Source organism: Chenopodium album, chromosome 23 (assembly GCF_948465745.1).
Source record: "Chenopodium album chromosome 23, dcCheAlbu1.1, whole genome shotgun sequence".
Taxonomy (NCBI): domain Eukaryota; kingdom Viridiplantae; phylum Streptophyta; class Magnoliopsida; order Caryophyllales; family Amaranthaceae; genus Chenopodium; species Chenopodium album.
In genome coordinates this window covers 7,895,611-7,917,852 of record NC_137856.1, presented here as the reverse complement: position 1 = coordinate 7,917,852, position 22,242 = coordinate 7,895,611, and the positions used below count along the sequence as shown (strand labels likewise).

At 35.0% G+C, this 22,242-nt stretch overlaps 1 protein-coding gene across 1 annotated transcript in view; it reads right to left on the bottom strand.

Moving 5' to 3' along the window:
- Window positions 1-17,484, bottom strand: part of LOC145608041 (BI1-like protein) — a 34,124-nt gene extending 16,640 nt beyond the window's left edge. The window contains exon 1 of the mRNA XM_081663646.1: window positions 17,471-17,484. The gene's annotated coding sequence lies outside the window, so the exon portion shown is untranslated. The remainder of the gene's footprint in view (window positions 1-17,470) is intronic.
- Between the last annotated feature and the right edge of the window lie 4,758 nt (window positions 17,485-22,242).

Genomic DNA, 22,242 nt, shown 5'->3' with positions numbered 1-22,242 from the left:
ATATATATATATATATATATATATATATATATATATATATATGTATATGTTTATTATTTATGCAATTATTAGCCTTACCAATTCAACTTAGGGGGCGTTTGGTTCACGAAATATAGGTATGAGGTATGAGTTTAGAATGACTAAAACCCATACCATATGTTTGGTTGACAAAAATATGAATTTCAAACCCATACCTCAAACCCATGAGGTATGGGGTTTAGAAACCTTGGGGGGGAGGTGGGTTTGGCTCATTCCATTCCCTTAGGTATCAAATAAAAGGAGAGAATAGTGAGATATTCCATTCCAGAATTACACCAAACACATGGTATTAAGTATCAAGTTCCAACCCGATACCACCTTAACCCTATTCCTGATTCCAACCCCATACCACTTTGTGAACCAAACGCCCCCCTATTATAATTCGTAACATGGCTGAGGTGATAGTATTCCTCCTTATACGTAGTATTTGATTATGTTTATATTGTGTTCCTATGATTTTCCTTAACTTATTCATATATTGGTTTATTATAAATTGTGTTTTATAATATTGCATGCAGGTTTATAATTCCTTGCCTAACTTCGACGTAGAGTACGTTGACAACAACAATGAACGTGTGGTATTAAACATTTTTTATCCATTTTTCTTAATCTATGCCAACATTTTTCTTAACGTTAATCTTTATTTAAATGGCATATTGGTTTATTTACATAGTTTCCAAAAGTGATCAATTCAATATGTTTGCTCAACAGAGGGTTCCTAATCAGTTTCGAGGCTTGTTGACCGATATGGGCTGTATCGCACGTGTTCATAGGGGTCTAGACACAACCCAATCGTGGGAAGTTTTCCTAATGTTTGTAGAACATGATGAGTCCAATATGATTCCTTTCCTCGAGCGCGGTTGGAAAGATTTTGTTAGCGACAATGACATCCAGAATGATGACCGGGTCTCACTGTATTATGGTTTTAATGGTAAGTTTTTTTGCCGTATCTTTAGAGGCGGTGTTGACATCACTGGCTATGATGAAATTCCAAATCCGAATCCCGGCAACAACAGTGTTTGGAGGACTCAGGCAGTGCAATTTGAGCTAAGGAAACAAACAACCCGGAGGAGGTTGACCAGGTTGATGAACGAAGCTGGCCAGAATTCATTCGGTGTCACGCTCACAAGGGCTTACATTGATGGGGGTGTGATGGTAAATACACTTCTGAACAACGTAAACTAAATACAACTTTAGTTGAAATAAGTTTATTTTTGGCCAATACTCGTTTTGTATATTTGCAGAATGTTCCTGTGAAATTTGCAAGAGAGAATTTTGTCGGTTTGGCTGAAATGAACCTAATCACTATGACCTACAAGAATAAGAGTTGGGATGCCGAGCTTCATGTCGTGAAATGTAACGTTAAAGGGGAGCTCAAGATTGTGATGGCGAAAATTACTAATGGTCCGCGTGCAATGTATAAGGCAATGAAACTTTTTCCAGGCCAAGGTGTGTTTGTCAAATACGATTACAACACCCCTTATGCTTTTGCTGTCCAATTTATGTAAGAAACAACAAAGTAGTAGAGTTCACTTGTTGTGATGATCGGCTATGTGGGCAAAGTATTACACGGCTTTATGTATGTCAACTTCGGTTACCAATTAGTAGCAGTTTAGAACACCTATGTAATCGAATAAAGTTTGTTGATGTGCTTTTTGTGTTGTATGGCCTTTCTTATTAAGTACTTAATGAATTTTGTATGTTTTATGAATTTTGTATGTTTTATGATGAATAATATGTTGTCATTTATGTATTTATATATGTCCACTACACTAAATAAAAGTTTTATTTTTAAGGTGATTTATGTATTTAGTCAATGGACAAATTTTTGTTATCATTAGATATATTTAAACTGTCACATATGATCGAACAATCTAAAAGCCCTTTTGATTAAAGTATGTAATCAAGTATTTAATTTAAGTTGGTAATAACTATAATTATACTGTCATTTAAGACCATAAAATAAAGACAAAATATATCAACACTAAATTCCCCGCTTTAAAAAGTTGGGTGTTTTTTTAAAAAAAATTGAAGTTCCCTGCTAAGAAAAAGCCTGTTTTTCAGTTTGGCGGCAAAACGAAACTCTAACTTTTAATTGAACACCCCACCCACAACAATGGACAGTACACTATAAAATCCCCTCAAACGAACCTACCCACTCACTCGAATTCCTCCATAATGGACTACCCCATTCAATCTTCTTCAACCACAATTGATAATCCCCTTAAAAAATGCACCTTTCTTTTTTACTCACCTCCTTCTTCACGGCCAAAATCAAATCCCGAACCGGAACTAGACCAAATAACCGAAAGAATTAAAAACGGACCTGAAGTTATACAAGCGGAAATGGGATATCTTGCTTTAAAGGACAGAAATAGAAGTCTCATGTTTAGTCACCAACTTGCTGTGATTGCTCGGAGTGGAAATAATGTGTCCGACATTCAATTTCACCCCGAGTATCCTTTTTTGAAACCCTTTAAAATTAAAAACCCCCTTAAATTTCGCAAAGAGTCATATTGTATGTTATTTTACATGCTTGATTTGTACGCTATTAGCTTTTCTATTCAATTATCTGCGTTGAAATACTATGTTTATAAATGTTACTATCTTGAGCATAGATTTAGGTACTTGTCTGCATTTCTACATATGTTCAAGAGCCTTGAAGAATGGGAAAGTGAATTAGACGATCTACAAGGAAGATACGGTGTTAGTGCTTGGGCTTTAGTGACTTTTAGGAGGGAATTTTCAACATTGCACTTGAATGTTGCAAAAGGGAAAGCAGAAGGAGATGAACAAGGAGATGGAGAACAGAAGCAGGTTGATGATGGAGAAGAGGAGAAAAAAAAAACCAAAGGGGATTGTGAATTGGGTACTGTAGGCGTCGTTTGAAGTGCGCCTACGTAAAAAGCATGATGTGAATATGCTTGGCACTCATAGGAAGTGGGAATTGACATATACGATTAGGGACACAATTAGGGACAAGGAAAGTAGGGAGCCGCCAACAAGTTTTTAAGGAACTTGTAAACCGTTCACAGATCATAAAAGGCAACCACGAAAAGGGACAACGATAGGCAACAACGATTGACCCGTGAAGGTTACACCCCATTCATAATCCATGAGATTACTAACTCCATATGGTTCGGAACCACGAAAGGAGGATCGGGGATGATGGTACGAAGTGAGTCATGGAGTCACATTCGCCCGTATTGGCCTCTACTCGATTCTTATATTGAAAAGCATTCCTGTGATCTCAAAGGCATACAAACAAAATTCAAATTCGCTCCAAACTATTATTATGCTAAATTGGTTTAATATTAATGCAACACGTAATTCTAATTATTAGTGATCACTTCAATTAAACAACAAGATTAAAAAGGAACCTAAACCGGTTGTCCAAATTATCTTATTAGGCGTGATTTTCAATTACATATTCCCTTTAAACATGCAATATGGTGATCATAAATAATAATAGAACAAACATTAATATTGGAAGCAATTCAACAATAGTAGTGTTAGTCAAATCAAATAATAATAATCCTAATCATGATAATAGCAACAAGAAATAATAATAAGAGTAATTAAGTGATTAATTACTCACTTTCCGCGATTTCTTGAAATTGCTACATCATGAATAAACTGTTAGTAACTTCAATAAAAATAAATCAAATGGAAATTAAATTAAATAAAAGGTTGAGTTGATTTGGTCCAAACCCTCAGTTAATTCTACCTTTCACGCCTTGGTTTAAGTGTAGAACTTCGGGTATTGTATGGACTCCTTAGAGTGCTTAAGGAAGGTATTTTGAAAGAGAGAAGGGTAGGCTAGTGTTTAGGCTAGAGCATAGAAGAGAAAATGAGAGATTATTTGATGCCCCGTACATCAGAAAGGAGGGGTTATTTATAGGAAAAAAGTGTTGAGGGAACACACGGAACCCTAAAATGACAGAAACCCTAAACAGTTTCCCGTGACACGGCAAACTGTACCGTGACACGGTAAACTCCACCGTCAGACGGGAGAGAATCCCGTGACACGGTGCCCTTTTGAGTGACGCGGGATACTTTTAAACAAACGGGGGAAGAAAAAGCGTTAGGGTTTACACAGAAAAGACATGAACTGTACCCGTGTCACATCAGGTTTCCCGTGACACGGGATTTCCTACCGTCAGACGGGAGAGAATCCCGTGACGCGGGAATTCCTGCCGTGGCGCGGGACAGTTTTTTGTCATTTTTCCGTCTAAATTCATTTTTAACCCTAATTTCATTCGGCTTTTAAATGCCGATTGATAATTTCGGGCCATTTTCAGATTTATTAAAAATGGGCTAAAATAATTAAAAAGAAATAAATAAAAGCTATGGGCCAAAAATACATAATAAAAAAGGTTTTGGGCTGGAATTAAAACTATGCTTTTTACTAAACACCAAGACTGATCCATGGACTATTCAGAAATACGAATTTAATTAAATATGATTTTTAAGCACTCTCGGGATTAAATACTGAACCCGATCTATAATGGCGGTGAAAGGTTGTTCATCATCGGGTTTCGTTTTGGGGAGACATTTTTAGGTGTCTACAGGTACGTTTTGGGGATGAAGACTTTTGCAAGTTGTTCAACCAAAATGAGCAGGAGTATAAAGAATTCATACTCTACATGTGCAATTTGAATAATATAGACCCGACAATTGCAAATGGAATTTTAAGTAATTTACCTATAAGAGTAATTGATTACCCCCAAGCTTATATTGAGAATGTTCAAGATGCTTTTGAAAATTTGGCGATGAAGTTGTTAGATCGTGGATGGGGTAGCTCGGATTCCGAACGTGAATCTGATGAGTACAAGAACTATGACAGTGATGAGGAGTGGTAATTAGGAGTGAATTAGTGTTTTCTCCTAATTTAAGTTTTATATGTTGTATCTTGTTTTCCTCTACATTAAGTTTTTATTCGGTAAATTTGTCCCGATGCATGTTTTGCACTAGCTAATTCAATCTAATTCAATCTACTGATAGTACTCTTTAATAAATATGATTTAACTAAAATTGTTATATGTAAGTAGTTTTACGATTGTTATATGACAAGGTTTAAGAATAGTCTTAAAATATAGATTATGTGACAAAGGGTACTTTTACGATTTAAAATTGTCTAATACGCGTAACCAAATTATACTAGTGTAGGGAATATTTCAAGCATTATGATAACCCCAAACTTGAACCCCACTGTGATCATACACTAAAGTACGGTGGCGTTCCAAAGGGAAAGACAAAGAGCTAAAACGAGTCGCCAACAAGTTTTAAGGAACTTGTACCCAAAAGACAATCCAAAGGACCGTCAAATACTCCATAAGGTCTTGAACCAAACAGGGTCCGGGGATGAGCGTACGAATCCAATCTACAAAAGAAAGGACCCGCCCTATAAAATAGGCCTCTACTTTGTTCTGCTCGTATCCATGCGCGCTTTTCGAATAACATACAAACATTATATTAAACCTATCCTGTTTATCTATGTTGGTTGAGTATTAATGCACAAATAAGACTATTATTGGCGATCACTTGAGTTAAAATCACATTAGCCTAAACCAAATTATTAATTATCTTATTAAGCGTGATTTCAAGTACAAATTCCCTTTAAACCTGCATAAAAGGCGTGATCAAGCAATAACAAAATATAATATATCAAGCAACATAAGGATAAACAATATTAAATAATAATGATCATAGCATGATAAGGCATACTAAAGCTTGATAATAATAGCAAGATCCTAGGCATGATACTAACAAGATTAATAACAAATCCTAGCATGTCACTATGCAATAAAGATCGAAGCTTTAAACCTAACATGGTACTAACATGATATTAGAAAGAGTAAAGACATCCTAAACATGATTCTAGAAAGCATAAAATAACATCCTAACATGATACTAGGAATTAAACAATAATAAACATGCTTTCTACATTGAAAGAGAGTAATAAGATTACATACTTTGAAGCCTCGTACTTCTTTCTAATAACAAAATACACAAGTTAGTAAACTTCAATGAAAATAATAAAGAACAATTAAAGAATTAAATTAAAATCAAATTAAATAAAGTTTAGACTAGATTTGGACCAAACCCTCAGAAATTATCAACCTTGCACGTCTAGGGTGAAGGCAACTTCGAACTTGGCTAGATGACTCTAAGTCTAATGTATGCGGAATATTGTAAAACTAGAAAAGAGAGAAAGAAAGCATAAAGTGCTCAAGAGAGAAAAGAGAGAATTGATGATTGTAGATAATTGATGATTCTGAAAACAGGGAATCCGGACACTATTTATAATGAAAATAATCCGGAAAAACACGGAATTTGATAAGGAATAAAACTCCACGCTGTCGCCAAGACTGGACTCTGTCGCGACGCGACAATGTCTGTCGCGAGGCGACAGGGTCTGTCGTGCGGCGACAGACTTGTCGTCTGGCGACAGCCTGTATAAGCGCGTTTTTATCTTTACACGGAATCCGATCTTTAATCAACTTGATCTACGGAATCCGTACAGAAGATGAAATATGTTTTTAAGATAATAAAATAATATTTTATTCCAGATAAAAACCTTTAAAGATAATTAATTATTAATCATATCAATATTAGAACTAAGAAGAACTTTCTAGAAACTTCTAGAAAACTATAATTAATCCTAATAGCTTTAGGAATAATAATTAACATTGGGCCCTCCTCTAGATCATTGGGCCGTATTAAAATAGAACTCCGGGCCCAGTTTAGTATTTTGGCCATAACTTCCTCATTATTCATCGGAATTGGGCTTATAATATATCGTTGGAAAGGTCTTTTAAAACTCCATCCAACTACACTATTATTGGACCCTTATCATGGACCAAAATAAACTGAAATGGACGTTTTCAAATAAATAAAGCCATTTTCAAAAACAGAGAGAAAAGAAATTAATTAAAACTAAACCGCGACACTTGACTTTCGAATCACTTTCAACTAATTCGATTATAACACGACGCACAAGGCATTCATCACTGGGTTTGGTTTTGGGGAGACACAAATGGGTGTCTACAACTAGTATTTGTTTTAAACTTTAAATGTTAAGTCGCCCATTAATACTGACACGCCACTTATCTACTTTTTATGGTCATTGTTCTAGAACACTATAGAAGGTTGAATGTTAATGATAGTATTAATTGACCTCCCCACCAACCATTGAAAAACTAAAAAACTCTAAAAAAAACTCTAATGTTAACCGTAACTCCCTCACTCTCCACTAGTATCCTCCTCTAGTATAAATATAGGTGAGTTGAAGTACTTTTCACAACATTACCTCTTCATTTTTTTCCCCTTCTACTACAACTCATATTCATCAACTTCACCTCATATTCATCTACAAAAAAGCGTACCCATGGATGATGATGATCCGTGGGCTAGTGATTCTGACGATTCACTAGACTTGACAGACGAACCTAATGAAGATGTGGTGATACAAGCACAGCCACCAACATTAAAGTGTGATTTACTAATCAAGGGAGGTCATGTCGATGATGGTGGCCAAGGAATGGTGATGAGTGTGGACAACCGTTTCCACAGCATTTACTATGAGTACGCCAAACAAGTTGGTGTGAGGCCTAAGGACTTGCGTTTGTACTGGAGGGATCGTCTGCTCGGCCCTGATGAAACTCCTTTCCAAGTTGGGATGTACAGGCGTGAAATTGTGCTAGCCTATGATAAGGTAAGCGGTGCAAGCGTTTACATTTCATGTCTTGTGTTTTATGTCTAACGATTAAACTTTAAATATGCTCTAGTCTTATATTTTATTTCTCTGTTGAAGCACGGGAATCCTCTAGCAGTTGAACCCCCAAATAACGTTCCAACCCAGAATGAGAAGTACATCACCATATGTACTGTTTCCTCGGGTGGCCGTGAAACCAATCGGTTTGTGATGAAAAATGGGACTAAAGTGAAAGACGTATATGTCAGATGGGGACTCAAGCACAATGTTGACGAGCAGCGTGTACGATTGTGGTACAATGGAGAAGACCTGAACGACCAAAAAACAATTGCAGAAGAGGGACTCGTAGATGGTGCAGTTGTGTGGGCTCACATTGAACCGGAAGGGTTTAAAAGAGGAGACCACATCGCATTTAACCCAGATTTCTATGACTGATCAAGTTCAATGTAGAAGGTGATGGTTTTCAAGGAAGGAGGTGATGGACTGATGGTGTTCAAATTTGTAACTTTTTGGTATCTATGATAGTATAGTAAGTCGTATATAGCCTATCCTAACCAAGTGATGTCTAATGCATAAGTTCTATTTTGGGAGTTTTTTGGATCTAAAAATATGAACTTAAGTAGTTTATAATGTTAGTAATGTTGGTAGTCATGGATATTAGTAGTTTATAACTTAAGGATGATGTAATGTTGTTCATGGTTATGTAATATATGAAAAGGTTGATTTAGGTGGATAAAAAAAATGATATTAAGTAATTTTTCTACTTTTACTAGTGAATCTAGATTTTAATGATGAGGTAATAGACGAAAATATCATAAGGTTAGATTAATATAATGTAATTTTACTAGTGACTCTTTATAATGTAAAGAAGATTAGATTAATAAGATATTATATAGATAACGAAATTTACAAAATGGGAGGAACTTAAAGCCATACTACGATAAAATCTTGGGCATAATGTATGATATGAACTTGTAAATTATGATGTAAATGAAGAAGTTAGGAGAGATGAATCTGATGATGTAAATGATGATGCTTTTATTAGGCATAATGATGACCACAAGTTGCAAAGACATATGATATGACTTTGTCATTTATTAGGCATATGTCAACTAATACCAAGTGAGCTAGATAATCCCAAAAATTACATTTTATATAAAAATCCATGACCAAAATTATGAACATTTGGTAATTAATAATGTTAAGATGTGAAATTTGGATTAGTATAAGACATAGTATCATGCAGACTTAATTATTAAACTGATGATGATTCTAATGGTAATATATAAATTATAAATTGTTAAAATTAAAAATAGGATGGAAATGTATATATTTTTTCTACTGATTTTATATCGAAATAACTCAAACTCAAATATCTAAGAGTCTTATTGTTTGGATGATAGTATTTCATGCCAAGACCAAGAATAGTAAGAATAGTAAAGTAAGATTGGGCCGAACACTAAGCTCGTATACTTGAAAACACCAATTTTCAACGGTAAGCCCATTTACTTATTGGATCACGTAGCCCAAAGTGACACACCGGAATCGAAAACCCTAAAACTTTTAAACTCAATAAAATTCACCGCCAGTATGGCTATATAAGCGTTAAAAATATGGTAAACCGCAGTGACCACATGTAATTAACCAAAATCATTGCTTGAGCATGGCTTGAGCAACAAGTATCATACTACCAAAATTACGAGTATAGCTTGTCAGCCTTAGTAAGCAAAAATTGTGAGCAAAGATATGATTTGCTTACTAAGGATGACAAAAAATCGCATACACTAATTTTCATATGTTTAGTTAAAAAAAATCAAAAGCGATGCAAAATATTCACTTGCAAAAAAATGGGGGAACGACCTTTACAGAACGAGGGGCTTGATAATGTCCAAGACAGCTTCACGTGATTCGTTGAATTCGGAAAGGAGATCTTCGCAAAGGACCCAAGACCTCTCCAGCAACATGTCTTCAACCTTTAACACCACGTTGCAATCAATTTAGAATGATAAAACAAATTTGTAATGATTTCACTGAGTGTATTAGGACTACTATTGCCATAATTACAATAAAAAAACTTACGCGAGGCATAATTTTAAGGAATTTGTGAGCATTCCGTTTGACCGCTATTATCATGTGCACTCCACAGCTATGTCTGTTAGACAAGTGAATTATGTCAATATTTCAAACATAAAGATAATATATATCATTAATTAAATCTGAGACAGTGATATGAAACATCATACATATCTCCTTGTTGCTCCATTTCTAGTGATGACCTTCGCCAACCCGTAGCGGTTCCAGTTTGCCAACTAGGGTCCATGCCCTGAAATACTAGATCCATTGCAACAGCCTGCAAATATTAAGATGTTTGGATATAATTTCATGTAAAAAAATTGCAATGTAAGTACATATCAAATCACCATCAAAGATAAATGCTTCACCAGTTGATGAACCTCTAGACACCTAGTGTCACATGCATTTTTTGTTTCTAAGGAATCGATTACAATAACCTCTTCCCTATTCATTGAAAATGCAACACACCACCAATGGCCATCTCGGCATATTGGAACAAAAACCTAGATAGTAGAAACCAAGAGAAGCACTTCAATATCACGCAACCAAACATCTAAAACATAACTTTTACAGCCTTGGTGTTATCTAAATAATTTTACCACATTGACTCTACTAGTGGGGGTTTCCATCATATGTTAGCAATAAGCTTTGATAGTCCTTTGGATTTTCTGAACCACTCCATTAGCGTTCAGTACCATAGTCTGCAGGACAAATCAAAAAAATTAGAAAAAAATAACACACAATCCAACTTATAGGACAATATCCTGTTGGGTTATGCGACTTACTCCAAACGAAGGATCTAGCATGAAACGCTTGCTTTTGCCTGCAAATTGCTTATCCCACACCTTTTCATATATTTTGCTGGCAACCCTCACATACTACATTACGTACAACCATAGCAATTGTCAAAATAAGACAAACATTAGTAGGTTTACAGCTTTAAGCTAACAATGTAAAAAGTTACAGATGTCATAGCTAAAAATTTAAATCGTTACTTTTAAGAAACAATACTTTTAAGAGATTCCCTGGTGCAAAATAGTGGAAAATTCTCTACTTGAATCTGATAGCTACCCACAGAAGTGAAAAGGGCATTTATCAATATATGAACCACAACTTGTAATTGACAAAGATATGACTGTAAGAGGTCATAGCTAAGAAAGTTGTGTGAACTTTAGAGTCACTAGGACTTCTTGAATAGCAGGGTGATAAGAAAACTAGCAGATCTCCAATAGAGATAAGAAACAACTCTCCCTAGTGACAACCAGTAAACATGCCCATCCTAGCTCTTAGTTTCTTACATGGAGATTCAAAGTAACTACATTACACGTACCAAGCAAGCAGGTGTAACTGTCGAGTCCCAAGAATGTGACAGCAATACGCAATAGGGGGGGAGGGGAGCACAACTGGAACATTATAATGTGTTTTTCTTGGGATTTAATTGTACAAAAATTTTAACATAATAATTATGTAGACAATCCCTTATTATTTAAAAAATGGTATACTTGTATAAAGTTGAGATTGGAAATTTAATAATTGAAATAATTTAAAAAAACTACACATTCCCTTGGATTGTAAGAGAATTATTCAAGAAGATAGTATAAGTTACCTTATCGCAAACCTCTCCCACACAGCTAGCTAGCATTCCACATAAATTCAACTTCACCATATGCCCATTAATGCTTAGCATCGTTGGCTCATTACTAAAACCAAAAAATAGTAAATAAGCATAAAATAAAATTCATTTGGAGTCTTGAAAAAAGGCTAAAATAGTAGTAATAGTAGTTTACTAGGGACTCACTCCGAGCTCCGTAGTCGTCCGGAAGAATTATCCATGACATACTAGAGTAATGGTTCCCGGAACCTACGAATATACTTTGGCCTCCAGTGTGTTACATAATCAATTGGCAATGTTTGAACCCCAACCATCTTCCTTTGCCTCCTACTACGCTCAGTTTTCCTTCTCAACATCTCCTTCTGTGCAGCGGTTCGGAGCTTTATCGGGGTCACCGGTACATCTTCGCTTTCGAAGGTAGTCTCATGGACCCTGCCATCATCTTCACTGTCATTCCCCTGATCAGTCCGATTCGCCTCCTTGTATTAAACAATAAAGATTCCTTAGTCAAGGCAAGGTGGAAGGACAATGAAATCCAACACTAGGTATTTTACATAATTGGTTAAGGACATCTCTACTCCAGTATGTACAGTAAGACGGCATCATTAGCAACTTAGAAGGCACAAATACACAAGCGTTTTAATGTGATCTTTTTAATAAGAGATCCATGGACATCATATTAATGTGATTAATGTAACAAGAAAAAATAATTGGCATAGAGCGATAAGAGATTGCAAGAATTACCTCCATCATTACCCCGTCATTTACATTCACAGTCTCATTTTCTTTCTCCTTCTCATTTTCTTTCCCCGTCTCATTTTCTTTCTCCTTATCAAGCTCATTCTCCTTCGTTTCATTTTTCTCCTTCTCATATTCCTTGTCCTCATGTGTCTCTTCCACAACCTCTTTGTCCTTCTCCTCATTTTTGCCCTCAGAGTCCTTCTTCTCATTTTTCTCTTCCTCATTCTCTTTCTGCTCCTTCGCTTCATTTTTCTCCATCTCATTACCCTTCTCCACATTGTTGTCTTGCTGATTCTCCATTCCATTACCCTTCTCTAACTCCTTTTCTTTGTCTCTCTCATTATCCTTCTCCTCCACAGTCAATCTCTCCTTCATCCCTCCCTTGTCCTTAGACAAACCATCCCCTCCCTGTTCCCTACCCCCAACCTGCTCCACCACACAAATGGGGGGGCTGAACATATTATCAAACACACCGCTATCAGCAAAGTTTGAGCACTGATTACCCATAGTATACTTAGGGCCGTTGATTGGATTGTCAATCAATATGTACTCATGATTGGGGGCAGATGCATCTCGATTATATGGAGTTGATTGAGTAATAGTCCACACTAAATCAGCAACATCTACGTCGTCTGACTGTGGCAAAATCTCTTCGCTCTCAGGGAAAAATTCCTTATCAACTGAACCAGAATTGAACTCCTTCTCGACAATCCCCACCTCAACAACATTCCCCGCATCATTAATCGGGGACTTCAAACCAACTGCCTGTACTGAGGCTGAATTCTGCGCATTGTCCACCGGAGCCAAATTATCCATGACTTGTGGATTGGCTGCATATGATCAACATCACACAATCAGATTGCTTCGGGTAAAAATCATACTTATGTAAACAACTAAATATGCAACAGATGTAGGAGAAGCTGTAACAACCTTCTCCACAACCTTCTCCACAATGTGGAGCACGACCAAATGGCCGATCGGTGGTTGCCATTCTTCTCCTCTTCACAGCTTTGGAATTAGAATCCACTTCCTCTTCCACCGCTTCAGCATCCAATTCAACATTCAACACGCTCTTCAAAGCATTTAGAACCTAAGTAAACAGATTAATACATCACAAAATTAGATTATCATCAACAAACAAAATTCAATCACAAATAGTAAACAGTTATGAAGAAATACAAACCTCTACACAATCTTTTGATCTTTTACTCCTACAAGGCAAGATGTCTCCTGCCTTTAATGGGTGATCACGCCCATAATTCACATTTACACACTAGCAAAAAAAACAAAACAAATGGTTAGTCAAAGATAATAGTAATTAAAACATAGGTGTGTATTTATATTAAGTATGCAAACACTCACACCAAGGGCTCCGTAATCACCACTATCAAACTGATCAGCAGATGAAGCCTTGTTCATCTCCTGCCTCGACCACACTTTGATCCTCGGAAACTCACCCCATTTAAGGGGTGATCGATTAAGCCGGTCCAAATAAAACACCTACACATTTTGATATCCTGTTATTAAAAAACACTCACTGATTGATATTAGCATCATATCTGTCATTGCAATTTGAATTATACTTACCGCCAAGAACAAGGTACAACCACCACTACTAGCATTAAAATTAAGATCATCACCATAAAATCTTTTGCAAAACTGGCCTAGAGCTTTCATTAGCTCATCAAAAACAAACTCACACCAATTATACATTGGAGCATTGTCTGCCACTGATACACCATGAAGAAATTGCTTCTTCATACGATGGCATGTCGATGAACAGAGAACACTCAAAACATACATTAACAACACCTTCTTGAACTCATCTTCATCCACACAAGGACCTTCCAGATATTGCACAAGTGTCTTCCTAGTTATGCCTCTAGTCCCGCACGTTGCTTTTGTGCTATATGTGTTCCAGAGTCTATCCTCCAACTCCTGGTTCACCGCCTTCCTCGGCACTGCTTTAGGACCATATGGAAGGCCCAACACCCAATGGACCTGTATTGGGTCCAATGGTAATACCTGTCCATCCACAGACAACATGCATTTCCTACTCACATCCACCCTTGTACAGAGCCAGAAGGCCAACTGTCGTGGTAGCCCTTTGAGATAAAACAAGCCACCAAAACCCATTCCTCTAACGAGACGCTGCTTGCTTTCATCAAAACTGCATAATATCCTACCCAATGTCTCCACGGGACAGTTGACATTCATTGCCTGCAATCAAAAAAATAAAAAATAAATGTTTAAAAACAAGCCTATATGTGCTCTATGCTCTGTATATAATCTTCTCTACAGCCTAAGTTTACAGTAGAACATATAAGAAAAATCACTTATGAAAATAATCATTTATGAAAATGAGGGCAATTAGCTGAGAAAAAAATAAGCTCAGTAAAACAAAATTAATAGCTTAAATAATTTAAATAAAATGAGAGGGAGAGAAAGAGAAAGGGAAGGAACACATAAGAAGTAGAGCAACTAGCTTAGGATGTAGCTTAGTGATGAAATGATATAACAGCTTAGCTAATTACTTTTTCTTAAGCTAATTCCTTAAGAAACAATCACTTGACAGAGAGAAAGAGAGAAAGAGAGAGAGATAAATAGGGAAGGAACACATAAGGACCACTTAAGACATAGCATTACAAAAAAAGGACTACTTAACAAATATCACTTAATAAATTGTGAGAAATTAGCTTACACTAAAAGTGTAACTAATTAAAGACCACTTAAGAAAAAACAATTAAGAAGAAAGATCAATCGATTAAGAAGAAAGATCACTCATTTAAGAAAAGGAAGATAATCACTTAAGAAAAGGAAGATAATCACTTAAGAATATCAACAGACCACTTAAGAAAATGATAATTACGAAAATTAAGCAATAATCTTATAGAGAGAGAGAGACCACTGAGGAAAAACCATTTAAGAAATTTAAATAAGTGGAATTAGCTTAGGAAGCCACCTAATACAGTTACTAGAATGCTAGAAAGAAAGAAAGGCCACTTAAGAAGAAAACAATTAATCATAAAAATCTCTCGAGAAGGAAAAAAAATCGAGGCAATTACTTTAGGTGAGAAACTTAGGGCAATTACCTTACGAGAGGAAAAGAAAGAAACCATTAATAAGCGAGACCACTTACGAAAGAAAAGAAAGAAAGAAAGAAAACTCAAGAAAGGTAATTATAAAAACATAGTTTTGGATAAAATTTAGAACAATTAGCTTAGGAGAGAAAGAAACCATGAATGAGAGAAACAAGTTAAGAATATTCCATACACATTAGTTCAGGAAAAAAGAGGTGTTTACTCTTAATCAATTTGACAAAAATAGGCTACTAGTACACAAGAGCAGATAATATGAGGTGTTTACTCTTAAACAATTTGACAAAAATAAGCTACTAAACAAGAGCAGATAAAATGAGGTTTTAACTCTTAATCAATTTGACAAAAAATGGCTAGTAGTAAACAAGAGTAGTAAACAAGAGTAGATAATATGTGGTGTTTACTCTAAATCAATTTGACAAAAACAGGCTAGTAAACAAGATTGATGGAAAGACTTAAAATCCAAGACACAACTAAGATACCATTTAAACAGAAAATTGATGAAACAGACCAGTCAAAGCATACATAACAAAGTTATGCAAGAACTAGCATTTTGATACTATTCCTTATTCTCAAAACAAAGCAAGGGATTGGATTTGATACCTTTTTCTTGTTCTTAAAAGATGCAATGACAACCCCAGCCTCCTTCACCATTCCTCCTAAGGTTTTGGAATTGTCCTGCACCAGAGAAAAAAATGAATACCCCACAACTATAGGAAATAGGATGACTGCATTCATATAGACAAACCAACTCACCACAAACACCTTCGGATCTATCTTCCTTTTCCTTCTAGCTTTGCGTTGTGCCTTCCTAACCTGAATATCAACACATATACATCATCCCACATCCAACATACATGTTATCAAGCCTTACCTCAGATTACAATTCCTACTAACTACAAATTTAACTCTTACCTCATCACCACTGCTGTAACATTGACTAACATCTTCACTACACACAGCACTATATTGCATAACTGGATCAACTTCTGGTTCAGGTTCATACTCATAATCAGATTCTCCCAAAGTCCCACTTGACGATGCTCCAGAATATGCTTCACTACAGGATTCTGATGCTGATGCATACTCAATCACTTTTTTGCGACCTTTCCCTCCTTTCCCTCCTTTCCCTGTACCTCCTTTACCAGCTTTACCACTATCCTTCATGGCCTTCACTACACCTGAATAACACAGGACTAACCCACTTCATATAATGCCCCTCAACAATCACAGTTCACAATCAAATTATACCTTTCAATTCACTATGAAAATTCATGAATAATTCAATCAAATATTCAATCATATATTCAGTCAATAAACCATCAAATAATCAATTTGCAACTACAGACTTCACATTTAACCACATACAAATCAACCACAGTTCACAATCAAATTAAAACTTTCAATTCAATATGCAAATTCATAAATTATTCAATCAAATATTCATTCAATAAACCATCAAATAATCAATTTGCAACTACACACTTCACAATTTACCAAATACAAATCATCTTCGAAACAGCATTCTATTACCAAGTTGCACAAATCAACAACAGCACTTCAAAAAATTATCAACATGCAGCTACTCAAAGCAGTAAACAACAACACAAAATCAAATCACCATTTATTTCACTAATAATTTAGTTCTCATACTAAATATCACAATCATGCATAATTTGATTTACTTCAATAACCAATTTCGCAAAATCGCAAACCCTAATTTTAAAATTATTTCAAAATTACTTCTTAATTCAGAATTACATTACCAATTACATTACTGATTAATATCAACTATAGCCCTTAAACCAAAATTCGCTAATAATTCAATGTACTATTCAAACCATGTCAAAAAATCGCACAATAAAACCCTAAGGTATAACTACTACAAACTGTAACTTACCTCGTCCTTTCATGGGAAAATGGAGAAGCTACCCTGATGAATATGCCTCCTCTCGCGTTCGAAAATGGTGAAGAATCGTGAAGAATAAGCCTCTGCACACAAGCGGGAAAAATTGAGGAAAGTTGGTGATGACGAAACGGAGAGTGGAATTCAAACGGGTATTGTGGTGTTATATATTCGTATATCTGTACATATGAGGTATAATATTACACTCATTAAACGTGAAAACCCCAAAATGCCCCCGTGCTATTTACAGCACGGTGCAGGGCTGAGACTTACTCTCTGTTTCTTCTCACTTTTGATCGAGTAAGTCTCAGCCCTGCACCGTGCTGTAAATAGCACGGGGGCATTTTGGGGTTTTCACGTTTAATGAGTGTATTATTATACCTCATATGTACAGATATACGAATATAAAACACCACAACATACTCGTTTGAATTCCACTCTCCGTTTCGTCATCACCAACTTTCCTCAATTTTTCCCGCTTGTGTGCAGAGGCTTATTCTTCACGATTCTTCACCATTTTCGAACGCGAGAGGAGGCATATTCATCAGGGTAGCTTCTCCATTTTCCCATGAAAGGACGAGGTAAGTTACAGTTGGTAGTAGTTATACCTTAGGGTTTTATTGTGCGATTTTTCGACATGGTTTGAATAGTAGATTGAATTATTAGCGAATTTTGGTTTAAGGGCTATAGTTGATATTAATCAGTAATGTAATTGTTAATGTAATTCTGAATTAAGAAGTAATTTTGAAATAATTTTGAAATTAGGGTTTGCGATTTTGCGAAATTGGTTATTGAAGTAAATCAAATTATGCATGATTGTGATATTTAGTATGAGAACTAACTTATTAGTGAAATAAATGGTGATTTGATTTTGTGTTGTTGTTTACTGCTTTGAGTAGCTGCATGTTGATAATTTTTTGAAGTGCTGTTGTTGATTTTGTGCAACTTGGTAATAGAATGCTGTTTCGAAGATGATTTGTATTTGGTAAATTGTGAAGTGTGTAGTTGCAAATTGATTATTTGATGGTTTATTGACTGAATATTTGATTGAATAATTTATGAATTTGCATATTGAATTGAAAGTTTTAATTTGATTGTGAACTGTGGTTGATTTGTATGTGGTTAAATGTGAAGTCTGTAGTTGCAAATTGATTATTTGATGGTTTATTGACTGAATATATGATTGAATATTTGATTGAATTATTCATGAATTTTCATAGTGAATTGAAAGGTATAATTTGATTGTGAACTGTGATTGTTGAGGGGCATTATATGAAGTGGGTTAGTCCTGTGTTATTCAGGTGTAGTAAAGGCCATGAAGGATAGTGGTAAAGCTGGTAAAGGAGGTACAGGGAAAGGAGGGAAAGGTCGCAAAAAAGTGATTGAGTATGCATCAGCATCAGAATCCTGTAGTGAAGCATATTCTGGAGCATCGTCAAGTGGGACTTTGGGAGAATCTGATTATGAGTATGAACCTGAACCAGAAGTTGATCCAGTTATGCAATATAGTGCTGTGTGTAGTGATGATGTTAGTCAATGTTACAGCAGTGGTGATGAGGTAAGAGTTAAATTTGTAGTTAGTAGGAATTGTAATCTGAGGTAAGGCTTGGTAACATGTATGTTGGATGTGGGATGATGTATATGTGTTGATATTCAGGTTAGGAAGGCACAACGCAAAGCTAGAAGGAAAAGGAAGATAGATCTGAAGGTGTTTGTGGTGCGTTGGTTTGTCTATATGAATGCAGTCATCCTATTTCCTATAGTTGTGGGGTATTCATTTTTTTCTCTGGTGCAGGACAATTCCAAAACCTTAGGAGGAATGGTGAAGGAGGCTGGGGTTGTCATTGCATCTTTTAAGAACAAGAAAAAGGTATCAAATCCAATCCCTTGCGTTGTTTTGAGAATAAGGAATAGTATCAAAATGCTAGTTCTTGCATAACTTTGTTATGTATGCTTTGACTGGTCTGTTTCATCAATTTTCTGTTTGAATGGTATCTTAGTTGTGTCTTGGATTTTAAGTCTTTCCATCAATCTTGTTTACTAGCCTGTTTTTGTCAAATTGATTTAGAGTAAACACCACATATTATCTACTCTTGTTTACTACTAGCCATTTTTTGTCAAATTGATTAAGAGTTAAAACCTCATTTTATCTGCTCTTGTTCAGTAGCTTATTTTTGTCAAATTGTTTAAGAGTAAACACCTCATATTATCTGCTCTTGTGTACTAGTAGCCTATTTTTGTCAAATTGATTAAGAGTAAACACCTCTTTTTTCCTGAACTAATGTGTATGGAATATTCTTAACTTGTTTCTCTCATTCATGGTTTCTTTCTCTCCTAAGCTAATTGTTCTAAATTTTATCCAAAACTATGTTTTTATAATTACCTTAGTTATCTTTCTTTCTTTCTTGAGTTTTCTTTCGTAAGTGGTTTATTTTTGAAATAGCAAGCTTTATACGTGAAAGATAAAAACATCTTTTTGTATTGGATGACTTATCTAACTTTTCTAGTAAGGAGAAAGATCCAACTAAATCAGCACTTCTGTCGAAGATGCTACATAGGTCATCATTTGAATATAGAGTTAAGGGTTAGGAAATCCCCTTTATCTAGACATATGAAGATGGTGGGGTTGTGCTAAAAGAAAGAAACTAGGTTAAATCACATGTTGTAACAACTTACAAAATTGGTCTTATGATATTAAGGTGGTATTACATAGATGCTTTTCCTTATATAACATATATATGATATAAATGTAGACGTGAAAAAAATCAAGCTAGACCCAGCCTTTGTATAAAATCTAATGCAAAAGCCCACAAATAATGTTAGGCTTATTAGAAAAATTAAATAAAGTAGGCTTTCGAGCTTTTTTAGGCCAAGCTCAAGTTTTGAACTCAAAATACATTTTAAGGCTTGCCTAAACCCAAACTTTTTTTAGGTTATGTTGAGCTGGATTAGGCTAGTGAGTTGTACCATTGATGATCACCTCTATGTAAAATTCATACCATGGTATGAAATTTTGGCAAAATATTTCTATTGTGCATGCACCAATGGTATAAAATTATACCATGTCATAATGAAACTTTTTCATAAGATAGTAATACCATGCCTCGAGATGGGAGGTTAGAAGTAGTTGTTTAGATCTCCAACTATCAGGCGTGAGATCAGGAGTTAAATCTCCTCAATTCAATCTTTCAGTGATAGATCATAGAACTTCAAAGCAACAGGAAACAAATAGCGGTCTATCGCACTCGCCTTTCCCAAAGGCAAGTGCCATAAACCTACAGAAAGTTTGTCTGCCCCTTGCTCGCTTTCCCTGCCTTTTTCTTTAGTCTGGGAAAGGAGCGGGAGCAAAAACAAGCAAAGTTTCGTGAAAAAAAGAACAACAAATAAGACTTCCTCGACTTATTGAGACAAAACAAATTGCTAATTTCCTAAAACATCACTCCTACGACGCACCTTCTCCTTACCATTTTAAATTCTATATACTAATCCATGCAAAATATACTAGTGTATTTTACTTTCAATAGTCATAAACTCTAGCTAGATTTTGTGATTTTATGCTAAGGAGTAAGGATGTCATAAGTTCTATAAGAATAATTGGTAAAAATTATTTCCAACTTTGGGTCATTCCTATAGATGTCACGTAAAAATAATTCATGCGTTGAAGCTTTCCTATCATTAATAAGAAAAAAAAATAGTGTGATTTGATGCTAAGGATATCATGAAGAAGCACTTAGCTTAGAAAAATACTTCAATTCCTTTGTCATTGTTTGTTTGACTCATTGACATAATATACTTTATTAAGGTTTACCTAAAGCAAATTTGCAAGTCATTGAGGTATCTTTCTCTTACTCACTTTTATGAGTATTTGTTTGATTCACTTTTGGATAATTATTAAGTTGGCATTTAAAAATGAAAGTAAAAATTCTTACAAAATTCAACTTCTTAGAAAACATGAGAATTTAATTACCTAACTTTTTATTCAATACCGTAGTTTTTTGTAAGAGGAATGTCGGTAATGTTAACAAAACATGTCATGGTCATTTCCAAGGAATTGTGCAAGCCAAGTAACTTTTGATGACATAATAGTTATTCTCATAAGAAGCAAACAAGCACAAAGGATATACAACTTATTATATAGTTAACAACTAACAACATAAGATAATAGGGTGATCTTTAATTACCAACCAAACATATTTAGATAGTTTTTAAAAACTTGTCCAAAATAATTTAAGTCAATCAAATTCAAATTGAGAAAGTAACACATATGTTTAGATAGACTACCGGTGGTTTTTCGTTCACTAGGAATGTATTGATCATCGGCTATGTTTAGTTCACTTTAATTTAACGACTTTACTCCCTTCATTTTTTTCAAGTGCATTGTTTTTACTATTACGGAATTTTAAGAGAAAGAGCTGAACGAATTAATATATTGTATAAGTGAGGTTTGTTGAAAAAAAAAGAGATTTTTTTTTTTGGTGCAAATGAAGGCATAGCCCTTTATTCAAAGCAAACAGAAAATTAAATTACAAACCGGGAAGTAGTGACTCCTAAACTATCCTCCCGAAGAGATAGTATAGTTATAATTTATTAATCCCAAAAATGTCCCTATTTTTTGTCCATTTGGATTTTCACAGTTTTCATAATGTGTCTTAAAACTAATACTTATACAACTGTATTATCTTTATATCCATGCAGGTAAAAATTATAAAAACGTATTAATTATATACGAAGTATATAATAAGATGAATTCCTCACCGATCGCACATCAATGTTATGTCTTATAAACCAATGATAATTGATTAACGGTCATGTTCACTCCACCTTAAAAATAGTAACATTCTGAAGAAAAAAAACGAGTACTATATATATATATATATATATATATATATATATATATATATATATATATTCTCGAGTTTTAGAGAGCCACGTAGGATCTAATGTTCTCGGCGCGCCATGTAGATTATAAATCTTAGTAGTAGCCAATTAAATAAGAGATTACTAATTTCTTTTAGAATTAAGTAATTCAAATGCCACGTAAGCAAAATTAGCGAGT